Raw genomic sequence first — 14,543 nt, forward strand, 5'->3', positions numbered from 1 at the left:
AGCTCAATTAGACATGATATTTTAGAAGCTGAGTTCATGTGATCCCAATTATTAATCTGCGTATCCAGAGAAGTATATTGCAGTACATATGTGCATTTGCAAGTTTTGGTGAGATTGTATTATTAATAATTCATTGCCCTGGATTTTTGAGAAATGATTTTTGGTTCTTGATAAAAAAAAATAACTTTGAACAGTACACCTATTAACCTGTCTTTTGAACTGATACACCTGTTAACTTTCATATGATTGCAGTGTCTTAGAGTATCTCCAACTGAACCTACTTGTCCGAGGACACTTTCGACAGTGCCCACTTTGAACCCCTATTTGTTCGTGTGCATGCAGTCATTATCCAAAACAATAAGGTGTGCATCAGGGTAGCCCTCTGGCGTGTGCCACGTCGGACTCAATAAACGCCAATGAACAAACTAGTTGCCGTTTGGATGCGGCAAAATTTCGTGTTTTGACCCTTTTTACAAAGAAATTCGAGATCTGACCCCTGTCTGAAACTATTTCGGGATCTGACCCTTTTGACTACCGCCAGGAGGGCCGGCGGTATGTTTGCACGTCCTACCGCCATCATCAGTGGCGGTAGGCCCTCTAACAGCGACTGACGGCCGTCGGCGCGTACTGACGGGGGAAAGGGCCTACCGCCACAGTCTGAGGCGGTAGGATTCGGTGGCCTACCGCCCGAGGTGGTGGCGGTAGGTACCGAAGAGGCAAGTGATGCTGCGGGCGGGCCCTACCCCACCCACCAGCCCATTCTTCCTCCTCCCCTCGACTCGAACAGAGTCGAGCGCCGCCTCTCTCCTCATCCCGATCCCCTCCCTCGATCTCCCTCTTCCCTCCACCATTTTCGTGGATCTTTGGGGCAAATCGAAGAGGCCGGTAAGCTCCTCCATTCCCTCCAATCAGTTTTCGCAATGGTTTTTTATTTTTGGAGTTATTTTTGGCACTAGGTGCAACCTAGGTTTTGGTGTTGATTTTTTTATGATGTTTTAGTTGTTTAGGAGTATATGATTTAGTAGTAGGCCTATGTGAGGATGTGTGGGTGAAACAATTGCAAGATATGTGAGGATATGTTGGTGAATGCATATATGTTGGTCCATTTTATTTTGTGATGTGTATATGAATTTTATAAGAAATCTTTCTGTATGTTGAATGCAAGATTGTGAGGATAAAGGCATAACAAAATTCGTAGATGGTTAATGTATTGCAAATTTGTGAAGATGTATGTTTTGCAAAATTGGTAGGTGGTTAATGCATAGTGTGAAAATGTGTGTATTTCTATTTCATATAGTTGCAAATGTATGAACCCTAGGTTTAGTCTTTCTTATAGCCATACGAGGAACCCTCTCTAGTTGATATGATGAACCGATGAACCATAGTCTTTCTTATAGCCATATGTGATGATTTATTGTGTGAATATTGTAGATATTTGTTTTGCTTGCATTAGAACAAATATTGATGTTTAATTAACTTTATCCAATCAATGCTTATATAAGGAACATGGCGCCACCACCACCACTTGATGAGGATGATGACTATGAAGACCCACTTGAGGAAGCCATCTGTGCTCAAAGAGTGAGGCTGAGCGAACGGGAGGTGTGCAACCTATGGGACAACTTTCTGCCACGTGCTGAGTTGATCGGGGCGCCATTCGTGACCCGTCTGACAAGTACCATGATCGATCGACATGTCATGGTATGTTATTAGTGTAGAATCCAAGGAATTGTTAATAGTTTAAATAATCCATACTTATCAATTGATATGTTTTTCTTATTCAGAAATTGCCAAAGAGCCTATTTGAGAGTTGTTGCATCGAGGCTGATGAAGAAGGCTATGCTGGAATACGCCTTACCGCAAGGGGCCCCGTCACTACTTGTGCGTATGGCGTGGAAACGGACGGTCGCACACATTTAAGCACAGATGGGTGGAAGAGCTTCCTCGTTGACAAGAATCTTCATGTTGGACAGGCCATCCTTATTACTATCAGGAAGACCAACCGTCAAGGCTTGAAGATGATGATCGTCATCGATATCATCTAAACAATATATGCGTGTGGCTGCTGATGATCGTCATGTTTGATTGCTACCTATTTTGGCTTCGTGAAACTATTTGGATGTGATCAAACTATGTTATGTTTATGTCTATGAAATTGTGATCAAACTATGTTATGTTTATGTCTATGAAATTATGATCAAACTATGTTATTTGGTACTTGTTTCTTAATCTGTAATGGCAAAACTAATTATGCTTATGTCTATGAAATTGTGCCTATTGGTTCTTATGTTCAGGGCCCTTGCATATTTCTATGAAATTGTGATCACATTATTTGGATGTGATCAAACTTCTTATGTCTACAAAATTTTACACGAAACACAGGACCCTACCGCCAAGATCCCTGGCAGTAGGGTCAGACAGCCTACCGCCGTGAGCCCTGGCGGTAGGGTGAACCTACCGCCAGGACGCTTGCATATCTCATTACAGAAGGCATGCACGGCAAAACCCTGCCACACCTTACCGCCAGAGCCCCTGGCGGTAGGGTTAGACAGCTTACCGCCTGGTTGTCTGGCGGTAAGGTACTTATCCACGTCAGCGCGCGGTGACGGCCCCCGTCTCCCTCCGTCACACCCTACCGCCAGGGTATCTGGCGGTAGCCTATCTAACCCTACCGCCAGGGGCTCTGGCGGTAGCAAAAGGGTCAAATCCCGAATTTTTTTTGAACGGGGTCAGATCTTGATTTTGTTTGCAAAAAGGGTCAAAACACGAAATTCAGCCTTTGGATGCTGCCCTCGTTTTCTCCAGTTGCCAATTGGGCGAGGCTGTTGTGAGTGAGCGCGCGGATAACACCTCCCCCATTCTTGAAACCACTTCCTCTCTCTCTCTCTCTCTCTCTCTCTCTCTCTCTCATTTCCTCTCCTCTCCTCCAGTCCCACGCCCCTCCCCTGCTTCTCCGCCGCCGCCACCGCCACCACGGATGAGATGGGCGCTGGTGGGCAGGCTGCGAAGTCGCGGTGGGCGGCGCGGCCACCGTGGCCGTCGGGCTGCGGCGGCCAGCAGAGGACCGCCGCCGGCTGGAGCTCCTTCCTCCTCCACCGCGAAGCAACCTCTTTCCCCCACGAAGGAACGCCGCCGTGTCCGACCTTAACCGCCGACCGAAACACTAGCGAGCCCCACCCATGGCGCCCTACCCTAGGTCAGATCCCTCCTACCCTTCCTCTTGGTTTCTTCCTTCTTCCTGTGATGCGTGAGTGAGTGATGTGCAGGCAGCTTCTTTCTCTGCTTTTCTGCTCTCACCCTGTCTCTCTCTTCACTTCTCTGTAGGTGGGTGGTACAGCGGCCAGAGAAGAGCAGAGGAGAGGAGGTGGAGCAGCCAGCGCCTGGACGTGAGGTGAGCTTCCCATCGACACCTGCAGTTTTGGACGTTTTTCTTCAGTTTTGGTTCAACACGTTTGTGTGTGTGTGTGTGACCTTTTGGTTCAGTTTTTTGGATGACCGAAACTGAACCAAATTGCGTGTGCATGCATCCATTGTATGCATGTATCTACGCATCACATTTTTCTAACTGGACTGCACCACACTCGTGTATTGCCATGAAAATAAAATGTTGTGGTCTTGTTTCATTTCTTAGCTGCTCAAGTGTAACAATCGACACACTGTCTTTCAATCTACCAACCAAGAGATATTGCTACCTATCTATTTGCCACTTGCTTGCATTCAGAAATTATGTTGATTTCCTCTGCTGCAAAAAAGTCCATCTTGTGTTATTACGCTTGATTTCTTCATTCAGAGAAAGAACATTGAAGCGTGGAAAGGTCTATTCCCAAATTTGTGTACCAGAGCACATTCTAATTAAGACCTTCTTATGTGGGTGCAAACATACTGCAAGAACTACCCGTCGTGCGCCAAATACACAATGCCGAAGGTATCGCTGGGATGAGAGCTGCTTGCAAACTTGCTTCCCGTGTACTGAACTTTGCAGGAACATTTTTTTTCGAGAAAACGCAAAGAGCTTTGCGTTTCATTGCATTGAAGAGAAGGGATTTTACAATCCTCCTAGGAGGCTGGGGCTACAAAAGACTGTGTACTCGGTTAGTGGACGTCCCAGGACGTGGGCAGGACTACCCTGAGCCCCTTTGCCCCAGCTTGTGCCCAACATTTGGCTTCCGTTTTAATCCTATCCACTAATGCTTCTATCGATGTCCGTGTGTTTTCGAAAACACATTCATTGCGCTGCTTCCAGATCATCCAAGGGACAAGCATGGCGATGGATTGCAAGCCTTTGCGCAGCGCGTGCGGTGTCCTCTCTTCGTTCGCTGCCACCAGTCTGTGAGTGAGGGGTCGTTGTGTGGTGGCTGTGCTGGAATGCGACTTTGCAGGAACATTGGTTAAGGTATATTCCTTTTTTCATAGATAACTAGAATCCTTTTATACCTAAATCATCTGAAGAGTCTGCATTGTACACTTAATAACAATAATTATTTCACTGTCATTTCAGCCATCAATTACTACAAATGAAATCGACAGGGCAGTGCATCATATGATAGTTGAGGCGGGTGCTTATCCTTCTCCACTTGGCTATGGCGGATTTCCTAAAAGTAAATGAGTGTGCCTGCCACGGACTACCTGATTCAACACAGCTGCAGGTTCTGTAGGATGAAATGTGCATCTTCCTTTCTTTATTTTTATGTCATGCCTATGTACCGTGGGATGAAAAATGTTGTTTCTTCTGCAGAATGGAGACATCATAAATATTGATGTAAATGTGTTCCTAAATGTAAGTTCTCTCTCCTAAGATTGTGCATATGCTTAGTTGGTATGTTTGGCATAGAGTCGGATTTTGCTGACAAATTGCTTGCAAGGCTGATAGGTTTATTGATATGCCTCATATGCAAGCTCCTAACCCATTGTAGAAGTTGTCTGTTGTGGAGATGACTGGGTTCCATGGCTAACATAACACATTTTACCTGTTATGTACTCCATCTGGTTGGATAGCAAATTGCATTTTAATGTTGATTCAATGCTTATTATTAAGTATTTCTTATGGAGAAAGAAAGCAGAGTATGCCATTTCAGCGCACTACGATCACACCTGTGTCTGGGAGGAAGTTCTTCAGAACAAGTGCTTAAACAAGTACAATCACACTGCTATCGACGGGCAATTTTACTTTTATCAGTCTGAGGGCCTGTGAAGTTTAATGCCTCTGGCCAAGATCCTGTTCTACCGAGTTGTAAGTAGCATTTACTTTGTCAGGACCCCGACTCGATGTCACATCGATCTAGCTTGTAACACCTCATATCACTTTGCGGCCTCACGCACGGTATCCCCACGGGTGTCGCCTTACCTTTTCCCGGGACCGTTTGCGCCTTTTGGCTCACGTATATGATAGTGTCGCTAGCATCCATATGATAGGGAGCCCGGGCTGACAAGACTAGTTGTAAACCCAAAGTGGCACAGACTTACAGGGACAGGCATCCATGACCCAGCTTCGAACGTGTCGGTCATCAGCAAGTGGGTCCGGGCTGTAGCACTGGGCTAGCAGGACTCCGGTAAACCGGGCTGTAGCGGGCTAACAGGACTCCGGTACTCAATGCATGACATTTCCCCGAAGGGACAGACACAGGAACGAAGAAGGACACATGCCGGCCAGCCTAAATGTTCCAGAGCAGTAGCAAGCTACCATGGCTCAGCGGTAACACTAGGAGACATTTCCCGGTAAGAGAGGCTACTAAAGATAAACAACTAGATAGTCAGATCCCACACATACCAAGCATTTCAATAACATACACACAGTATGCTCGATATGTGCAAATACAACATGGCATCACAACATGACTCTACGACACAAGTACTTTATTTAGGGCTCAGAGAGCCATACATATCATACACATAGATACGGGTCACACGACCCAGCATTCAAGTCATACAGTCATACAAACCAGCAGCGGAAGTAGCTTGTCTGGGTACAGACAACTAGTAAAATAAAAGAGGCTTGGAAAGCCTAGCTATACTACGTGGTCCTTCACAAGCTCAGGATCACCACCTGGGCCTTAGCCTACTCATTGATGTCAACGTCTACGAAGAACCCATCAGAAGGGGTTGCAGCGTCTTCTGTAAAAAATGTAGATTATAGCAACATGAGTACAAAAGTACTCAGCAAGACTTACATCAGGTCCTACATACATGCACATTATCAAGAAGGGTTGGTGGGGTTATTGCAGCAAGCCAGCTTTGACTCTTGGCTAGACTATCCTACGAGACTCCAACTTGAAATGGTTTTGCGTACACGAGTCCACTACTCACCACTTCAATACACTACCGAGGATCCACCTCCGTCTTCCTACGGAAGAGCCATCCTCGGCACTCACACTTATCTTGAGGCTTTTAGTAGTTTCCATTTACTTGTCTATGAACTGTATAGGCAACCAAGTAGTCCTTTACCGCGGACGCGGCTATTCGAATAGATCATGATAACCCTGCAGGGGTGTACTTCTTCATACATGTTTCCACCACTTAGCGTCTGCACACGACATGTGCTCGGCAGACTTCAAGCGAAAGCCGACGTGGGTGTAGACCACGACCTACCTAAACACCTAAGTCTCTAGTCCAGGTTTATCGCCTATCCAGGTTCCATCCGCAGGGAGTCCGGCCGAGGCTTCCCATACGGCCCCGAACGATGTGAACAGGGTTCCCGAGATACCTAACGGGTATTCGGTACACCCGGCCACGTACCTACCGCATCACAGCCCACCCCTACGGTCAGCGCTGTCCACGGCCTCCAGTAGGCTACAAACACCAGAAACTATTTGCAACTCCTGGACAGAGAGCTAGGGTGAATAAGAAGTCGAGCGGGGTCATATTTCAGGGCCCAATGCATGGTAGTAGCTGTATCTTAAATCACACATACAGATCTCAGTGCTTAGGGTCGGCTTCAATGAAACAACCCACCATGTACTCCTACATGGCCTCTCATCGATACCTTTACCAAATCGTGTTCACCACACCACTCTCATTACCGACATAATCATTTCACTCTAGCCCATCATCCAGATGAACCAGACCTGACACGACTCTAAGCATAGCAGGCATAGCAAGGTAGGAACAACACATACATATGGCTCAATCAACTCCTACACATGCTAGTGGGTTTCATCTAGTTACTGTGGCAATGACAGGTCATGCAGAGGAAATGGGTTCAACTACCGTAGCACACAGCAGTTTGAAACGCGTTGTCTTAATGCAGTAAAAGAGAGCAGGAGCGAGAACATGGGATTGTATCGATATGATCAAATGGTTGGTTGCTTGCCTGATGGTTCGATGCACTGATACGGTTCTTCGTTAGGGTAATCACGGTACTCCTCGGAAGCAGATCCTGTCGCAAAGAACACCCATACACAACCATCACCAAACAATGTGCAACAATATGATGCATGCATGAAACATGGCAATATGAGTGTGTTGGGCTAATGCAACTAAGACCAGAAGGGTTTGAACCAATTTGAATCAAAGATTCAAATTTTCAAACTCAAACATGGTCCTTTAAAGTGTTTTTCCTTGTTCTGCATTAAACATCAAGTTAACTTGTTTAGTCATGCATGAAAATAGTACCGATGGATAGATTGGATTTTTTTGATCATTTTTCATATATAATTTGTCTGATTTGGAGTTACAGAATAAAAGTTATGAATTTTTGAAGTTTAAATTATATTCTGGAATTTCCTATATTAGATTAAATCCAGAAAATCAATTACTGCGTCAGCCTGACGTCAGTGTGACATCAGCAGGTCAACGGGACACGTCCGGGTCAAACCTGACAGTGGGTCCCGCGTGTCAGTGTGATTAGTTAAACTAAAATTAATTTAAACTAATCCTAATTAGTTAACAGGGCTGGGCCCCACCTGTCATTGACTCAGGGGAGTTAACCAGGGCCCACCCGTGGTCAAACCCGGGTCGGCTGCACCGGCGTTTAGCCGTCGGCGAGCCCGACGCGGCGGCGGAAGTGGTTTTGGCCGTTTCGGCCACCAAATGGGTCGCGGAGACCATCGGAGTTGAGCTGAGGACGAGCCGCAGCTCTTGGTGGAGTCCGTTGGGGTCGGGGTGGCCGGAGTTGGCGCCGGCGACGACTTTGGCGGCCACCGGGGTTCGGCCGAAGTCGAACTTGACGCAAGAGGGGTCGGTGAGGTGCGGGGAGTAGCTAGCTAGGTGCTACGTGACGCGGTGAGCATGATGGACACCGTGGAGTGGTCGGAGGGTGACCGGGAGCACGTCGGCGACGAGCTCCACGGTGGTGGGTGCGATTGAGCTCCGGGAGGTCGCTACACGGCTCGGGAGCAAGAAAGGAAGGGAGGGGAAGATGGCTAAGCTCACGGGGAGTTCGACGAAGCCCTTGGTGCGGCCGGGGACGGACCGGAGCGACGACGGCGTTGAAGGGGATCTCCGGCGACGGCGGTTCGGTCGAGGTCGATGCAGTGGGCTCGGGCCTTGCGAGCGCTCGGGGCTCGGCTTGCTCGAAGGAGAGGAGGGTAGCGGAGCTCCTGGACACGGCGGCACGGCGTGGGGTCGACGGAGGGCGTGGCTACGGCGAGGGGGTGGCGGCGATGGCGTCGGCCATGGCAGGGAACGCGAGAGAGAGGGGTTGGGGAAGAATGGAGGTGTCCTGCGGGTTCACGACGCTGCGTGGAGCTCATCCATCCAGCCCCGAGGCGAGGAGGTGGAGCAGGGCGGCAGCCAGCTGCGTGGCGCGCGCTGCGGTCGCCGTCGGGCACCTGCCTGCCTGCCTGGCCGGCAAGCAGCTCGCTGGAGCGGCGCTGGGCTGGGCCGGCAGGTGGGCCGGGTGCTGGCGCCAGGTAAGTTTTTCTATTTTTCTCTGTTTTCTGTTTTTTTAATACTTCCGCAACTTTGTTGAATTAATAAAAATACTTAGGCAACTCCTAAAATCACCAAACTACTCCTGGTCCATAGTTGGATTATTTCCAACATGAAACATTTTAGTTTGGGGATATTTGAGTATTTAAATATTTTATATAATTTTAAATGCCCAAATTCAAATATTTATGATTTAATTCACAAACCCTAAGATGGCCTAGGAAAATGTGCATCACTTTTGGCAGAGGTTCTGAACCAAGACAAAAATGATGGGCATTTTAGAAAGGCATTTCAGGTTCATTGAAAAAGTTTTTAGTAAACCCTAATTGGTTTCAGAGGGGACTGGGGGTTCTGTCATCCCCATTTCAGGTTTCTGATGAAAGAATAAACATGATGCAACACTCTAATGCATGACTAGCTAGGGTGTGACATACTTATGTTTGATAAATTCTCCTATGAGTAAATGAATTGATCAAGTGTATAACAATTGTGCAGATGTGCCCGAAGGTTCTTTCATGCCTTTGGTCCAATGAGGTCAACCGTTTCACCTCACGTGATAAATCGAGTTTTACATACACTTACTTGAAGCTCATGAGAATGAACGCTGGAAGATATTTTCACCTAAATATGTTTAAGGTAATAAATATTCTGATAGAGCCTTCCTTCTGCTGGCCGAGCTCCTCCTGATATGCTGTATTTTATCTTAGTTAAATCTTAATAAATAGTTACCGTCAATGGTAGTACATGCCTATGCAAAAAGAAAAAACGTCGAACTTGTGTTATCTATGTTAACATTTCTTTTCATCGTATCAATGCTTACACAGGTTCACATAGAATCTTAATATGGTTATTTTCATTTTATTGTTAAAACAGGACTGTGAAAGAAGAGCAGTACCTAAACTGTTCCATCACCAAACTAAAGAAACTACAGATCCACCCCCGACAAACCTTCGTACGGATAAAAATCATTCATCGATGCCAATCTAAGACTGCCATTGAGGAATTGAGGGCGGGGATACTCTATTCATTTTGATGCATGTACCATGCATCCAGTCTGTGGTGGGGGTGGAGCAGCGAGGCTCGAGAACCCAGGCAGCGGACGCCTCATGACTTGGAGGAGCGACGATACGGACAAGGAGCAGTAGCCTCATGGATCTACAGGGAAGCGTCACCGAGGGATGGCTGATGTCAAGGTGAGCTTCTGTCAATCCTTCTCCCCCTTTAACTCCTGATCTGTGTCACTCTCTCTCTCACTCTCTCTCTCTCTCTCTCTCTCTCTCTCTCTCTGCCCATATATGCAAAGACCGCTCTGTTCATTTCATTCTCAATGTTGTTACCGTGTTCATGTTTTTTTGATAATTTGTATGCACTTTGTAAGCATATAAATGTTTTTTCTCCTATCATTTTTGTTGACATGATGATAGGTTCTGGAATTTTGGAGTTAACAGATCTGTTTACATATTTGTTTGTCAGGCACACATAGCTCTGGCTGCCGCGGATAGGCAGTACTCAACGGATGATATCCTCCTGACTCTGACTGAACCCTGTTTCGTGCAAACATGCTCTGTATTTTTTTTTTGGTAGGAACATTAAGCTCTAAAGACATAATTATTCAGACTGCAAGATTTTTGCTTTGGGTTTCAGAAAAACTGTACAGACCTGCTTGCTGTAGTATCCGTGTTATGTACTTAGTGTCAAATACAAAGTTCAAATATCATTTGATACAAGGAACAGGCATCCGAACTTTATAAAAGTAGATATAGCAAACATTAGGCTTGATTGCATTAATAATTTATATAGTTGCAGATGAACTTACTTCTGGTACTAATCCTTTGATGCTTTCCTTTTTATTTTCACCAGTACAAGATTAAGCTTGACAGTGAAATCTTGGATAGTAAGTAACACCCTTTCTGCATATTTAGAATCTGTATGCAAACTCACACCAGGTGCCAGGTAAGCTGGTTTAATTTTACTTTGGTTTTACTAACCAAATTAGTTTTAATAATCCAGTTCCATTTTTGTCTTCCCTGCTAATTTGTGCCTTTTTGTGTCAGATGCATCATAGTTAATAAAAAAAACTTCTGCTGTAATGGAGGTACTGCTCTTTAGTAGTTTGCTTAATTTGATTTTATCACCTCAAGTGTTTTACACAAAATTTGAACTATGTGCATCTACTAGTGAGTCCTTGGGCCTCGCTCTATTTCAGTTTTCAAGATGGAAGAATGTCTTAAAGTTTCAACTACTATTTACTAATTGTAGGTTCCTTTGAAGATTCCGCCTAATCTTTAGAAACAGAAAATTAGAAGTATATATTGTCCGCTAGATGCAAGCATAAGTAGCTTAAAACTGAAACGCCGGCATCTCGGACCTCCTCCATGGTTTGCCAGGCTACCAAGATCAATAATGTAGCGGCATGAGGAGGGAATTTGATCAAGGCATAAGTAGGTAAATACCCCTAGCTAATTTCTTTATTATATTTTGCCCTTCTCTCACTTTATTCTATTCTACCTTTTAGTGATTGTATAATTAAAATATTCAATAAACATACATTTACTTATGCTTCGGAGGATAAGACTTCTATAAATACACCCACCCATGCCTAAGATTTTAGCAAATAAATCTTGGCTCATTAAATTTTGTTTTTAATGAAAGGAACAATTTCTTCAATGACAAACTACATCTTTTTCTCTGTTAGGCTGTAGAAAAGATAGGTGATATTAAATGTTTCCTCACAAATATCCTCTCTAATCGACGAGAATAATTGAGGATGTAACGATGTGAACATTGGTTGTTTATCGACATGGTACTAATGTTGCCTTAATGCACAATAAATTGAAATATCCTCCTCTCAGTATATGCCTCTACAAAAGGATGCCTAATGAATTCAATGGTTTGCCTCATTTTTACAAAAATTTGGACCATTCTAGCTCATTGAGATAGTTTCTAATTTAGTTTGTTGATTATATTTTATTACTACAATTTTACTGGGCTGTGTCCTCATGGATTTCAAGTTTCGTTGGAGATATGTCATCTACCAATGTTAGAAGCACAGGTGCTTCCATAGAAAAATTTCTTCGTCTCGATTCCTTCCCTTTGAAGGAAACTCCAAATCGAGTCGTCCGTGGCATGTGTAGGCTTGCTAAAAGCTGACTCATGTCTTAGAGATTTTTAGTAGTGAATTTAAGTGCATGGTTACTGATATGGCTATGGAATGCACGGGTTGTACAACAACTAAGTTTGTAGAGTGAATTCACGTGCTCATAAAGGAAGTGGTGAAACCCAATAAACAATATCATATGGATACATCTTAAGAGGTGCACAATTTGCGTATATTTCGATTGTGCTCCTTCAGGCCATCTTTGATGCTCAGATTGTGCTTTCATTGACATTCACATATTCTTGTTGTTATTATGTATGTGCAGCTATTGAGATAGGTCTCTTATATGAATTTTAGATGTCATTTCTAAATTCATGTTGTAACTATTTCTGCCTTGCTAAGCTGAGATCAGGGACTGTTGGTCGTTTCTAAATATCAGGACCCAACCAGCCTCATTTCTAAAGATCAGGACCCAACCAGCCTCATTTCTAAAGATCAGGATCCAACCAGCCATCCTAATATGAGTGTCAGATATTGGGAAGTTTGAAGAAGTCTAACATGCATAACATTAGGAGCCCCCCTCTCCCAGTCGAGATTAGGCAAGGCAGATGGGAAGCAACGGCACCCCCTCTCCCTCGAGCTCTAGATCCATGGCACCAGCAGCGAGGTAAGCGGCGGCACCTCCTCTTCCATCATTTTTTCACCATCTCCGGTTAAGTATTAGATTTGCTTGGGTCTGTATGAAAGGTTTACTAAAATTTTGAATGATGTCCCATATACTTTAGTGCTTATATGTTTGTCTTAAATTCTTATGGCCTGATCTCTGTCCATAGGAATGTGACTATTGGCTCCGTTGTCTCTTAAAAGGGAGAATGGATAATGCAAATTTGGTGACTAAACTTGGAGACAAGCTCTCCGTCTCCTCTGCATGTATCCCTGTCTCTGTCCTTAGGAGACATGTTGAAGAGTGTCTTCCTCTTGTTGCTTTGTAGGGCACGTCTCAGAATCCACCATGTCAAGAACTGGTAGCCAAAGATCTCCATGGAACTGAGTGGCATTTCTTGGTGACTTTACAATTTGAGTATTCAGCTTGAAGCCCTTAAATTTCGAGTCCTTGTATTCTTATTGTTTTGGTGTAGCACTTCATGTAACAACTGAATGCTGAATTCATTACTTCATGAGTATGTGTGGCTTCTGATTCTATATCATGTCTTTCAGTGTTTTGTGTTTTAGATTCCCTAATCTCCTTGTATTTGAGTGTCATTTATTTAGCTCCTTCAAAATTTATAGTGCAACTTCCTAAATGCTATGTCAATATGTTATCAAAGATAGAAAAAAGAAACTGGAATGGGCGGCTGCCAACCTAGCACCGCACAGCTTCCTCTCAGGTGGCGCCCCAACCGCTACTTAAAACCATTCAGCTGCGCATCAAGGGCGAGCACTCGCGATGTCCACGTCGGCAACGGTACGAGACAAAAAGGTTCCCTTCGTCGAGAAGAAAGAGAGAAAGAGATTGCACAGCCCCCAGTCCTCATCCCCGATTCCTCTCCCTCTCCCTCGTCTGCCGCCGCCAGCCCCACCGCTGCCCTCCCCGCAGCCGCCGCCGCCACCACCGGCGCCCAGGTGTGGCGCTGCTCTTCCCCACGGTCCTGACGGCAAGGCGGCGACAAGAGTTAGAAGGCGGACGCGGACGGCCCTGTCAGATCTCGTCCCGATGAAGTCAAGGACGAGCTCCACCCGGACGAGGTCGATCCGTCCCCTGCCACACTTCTCCATCGCGTCACCATATTCGGAGGAGCCGCCACTGCTGCTGGCGCATCTGCTCCTCCCGGAGTTGTCGCCATCGGCAGGAGGAGTGCCGGACCGCGCGCCAACTCGAGGACCGCCGCTCCGGCGGACCGTTGTTTCTGGCCGCCGTCCGCCTCTGGTGCCCCGTCCATTCGCCACCAGTCACGCACCAGGTAGGAACTCAAGCTCCCTGCCTCTACATGTTCCCAGGTACGGCAGATCTTCATCCCCTTTTTTTTCTAATCTATATATCAGATATGGTGGTGTGTGGCATTTTTAGCTTGGCAGCTGTAGATGGGATCATTTCAAAAGATTCTTGGACACCCCTTTTAGTTGTCATCCCTGGATTAACCAGTGATTCTGATGCTGCTGTTAGTCTCTAACCTTTTTCTGATGTTGACTTATACAGTTATACCTGCGTTGCATATTTGAAGAGATCTAAGGTTCATGATTGGACGACATATTACTATATTTGTAACCATTCTGAAGATTTAATTGGCTATTGCAGTATGCAGAACACTTGGTTCATTCCATGGCAAGAAAATGGTGGAATGTTGTTGTAAGTAACCACAGGGATCTCGGTCGTGTGTCCATTATAGTAAGTTCAGTTATATAATTTACATTTCCAGCTATTAATATTTCACTCCACAATCTCCCTGTACAGATAAAAGGTCGCCTCCCTGCTTGTCACCGCGCCATGCCGCCTCACCCCGGATAGTGGCCATTGCTCCGACCGCGGCGCCTTCCAGCCGAGAATGCCATCTCCACCCGACCAGGTTCACCCTCTCTCTCT

The 14,543-nt window shown here is 45.6% G+C and overlaps 1 protein-coding gene and 1 long non-coding RNA gene across 20 annotated transcripts in view; both read left to right on the top strand.

The window, feature by feature from the left end:
* The first annotated feature begins 4,144 nt into the window (after positions 1 to 4,144).
* LOC119362091 lies at positions 4,145 to 12,468 on the top strand. Of its 2 annotated transcripts, XR_005173108.1 has the most exons (10): positions 4,145 to 4,393; positions 4,499 to 4,646; positions 4,736 to 4,777; positions 5,054 to 5,230; positions 9,361 to 9,501; positions 9,739 to 10,058; positions 10,339 to 10,818; positions 10,920 to 11,042; positions 11,125 to 11,310; positions 12,402 to 12,468. It is a non-coding gene; the product is annotated as an uncharacterized LOC119362091 (long non-coding RNA). The 2 variants fall into 2 exon arrangements; XR_005173107.1 differs by lacking the exons at positions 5,054 to 5,230; positions 9,361 to 9,501; positions 9,739 to 10,058; ... (2 more) ...; positions 11,125 to 11,310; positions 12,402 to 12,468 and having other exon boundaries at positions 4,736 to 4,978.
* Positions 12,469 to 13,408: 940 nt separating this feature from the next.
* The window catches only part of LOC119362092 (probable LRR receptor-like serine/threonine-protein kinase At3g47570), a 9,331-nt gene continuing 8,196 nt past the window's right edge, over positions 13,409 to 14,543 (top strand). For 13 of the 18 annotated variants that reach the window (XM_037627260.1, XM_037627261.1, XM_037627262.1 and 10 more), the window contains exons 1-2: positions 13,409 to 14,309; positions 14,415 to 14,526. The gene's annotated coding sequence lies outside the window, so the exon portion shown is untranslated. The remainder of the gene's footprint in view (positions 14,310 to 14,414; positions 14,527 to 14,543) is intronic. The other 5 variants (XM_037627269.1, XM_037627265.1, XM_037627275.1 and 2 more) reach the window with 5 other exon arrangements.

Source organism: Triticum dicoccoides, chromosome 2B (assembly GCF_002162155.2).
Source record: "Triticum dicoccoides isolate Atlit2015 ecotype Zavitan chromosome 2B, WEW_v2.0, whole genome shotgun sequence".
In the NCBI taxonomy this organism is placed as follows: domain Eukaryota; kingdom Viridiplantae; phylum Streptophyta; class Magnoliopsida; order Poales; family Poaceae; genus Triticum; species Triticum dicoccoides.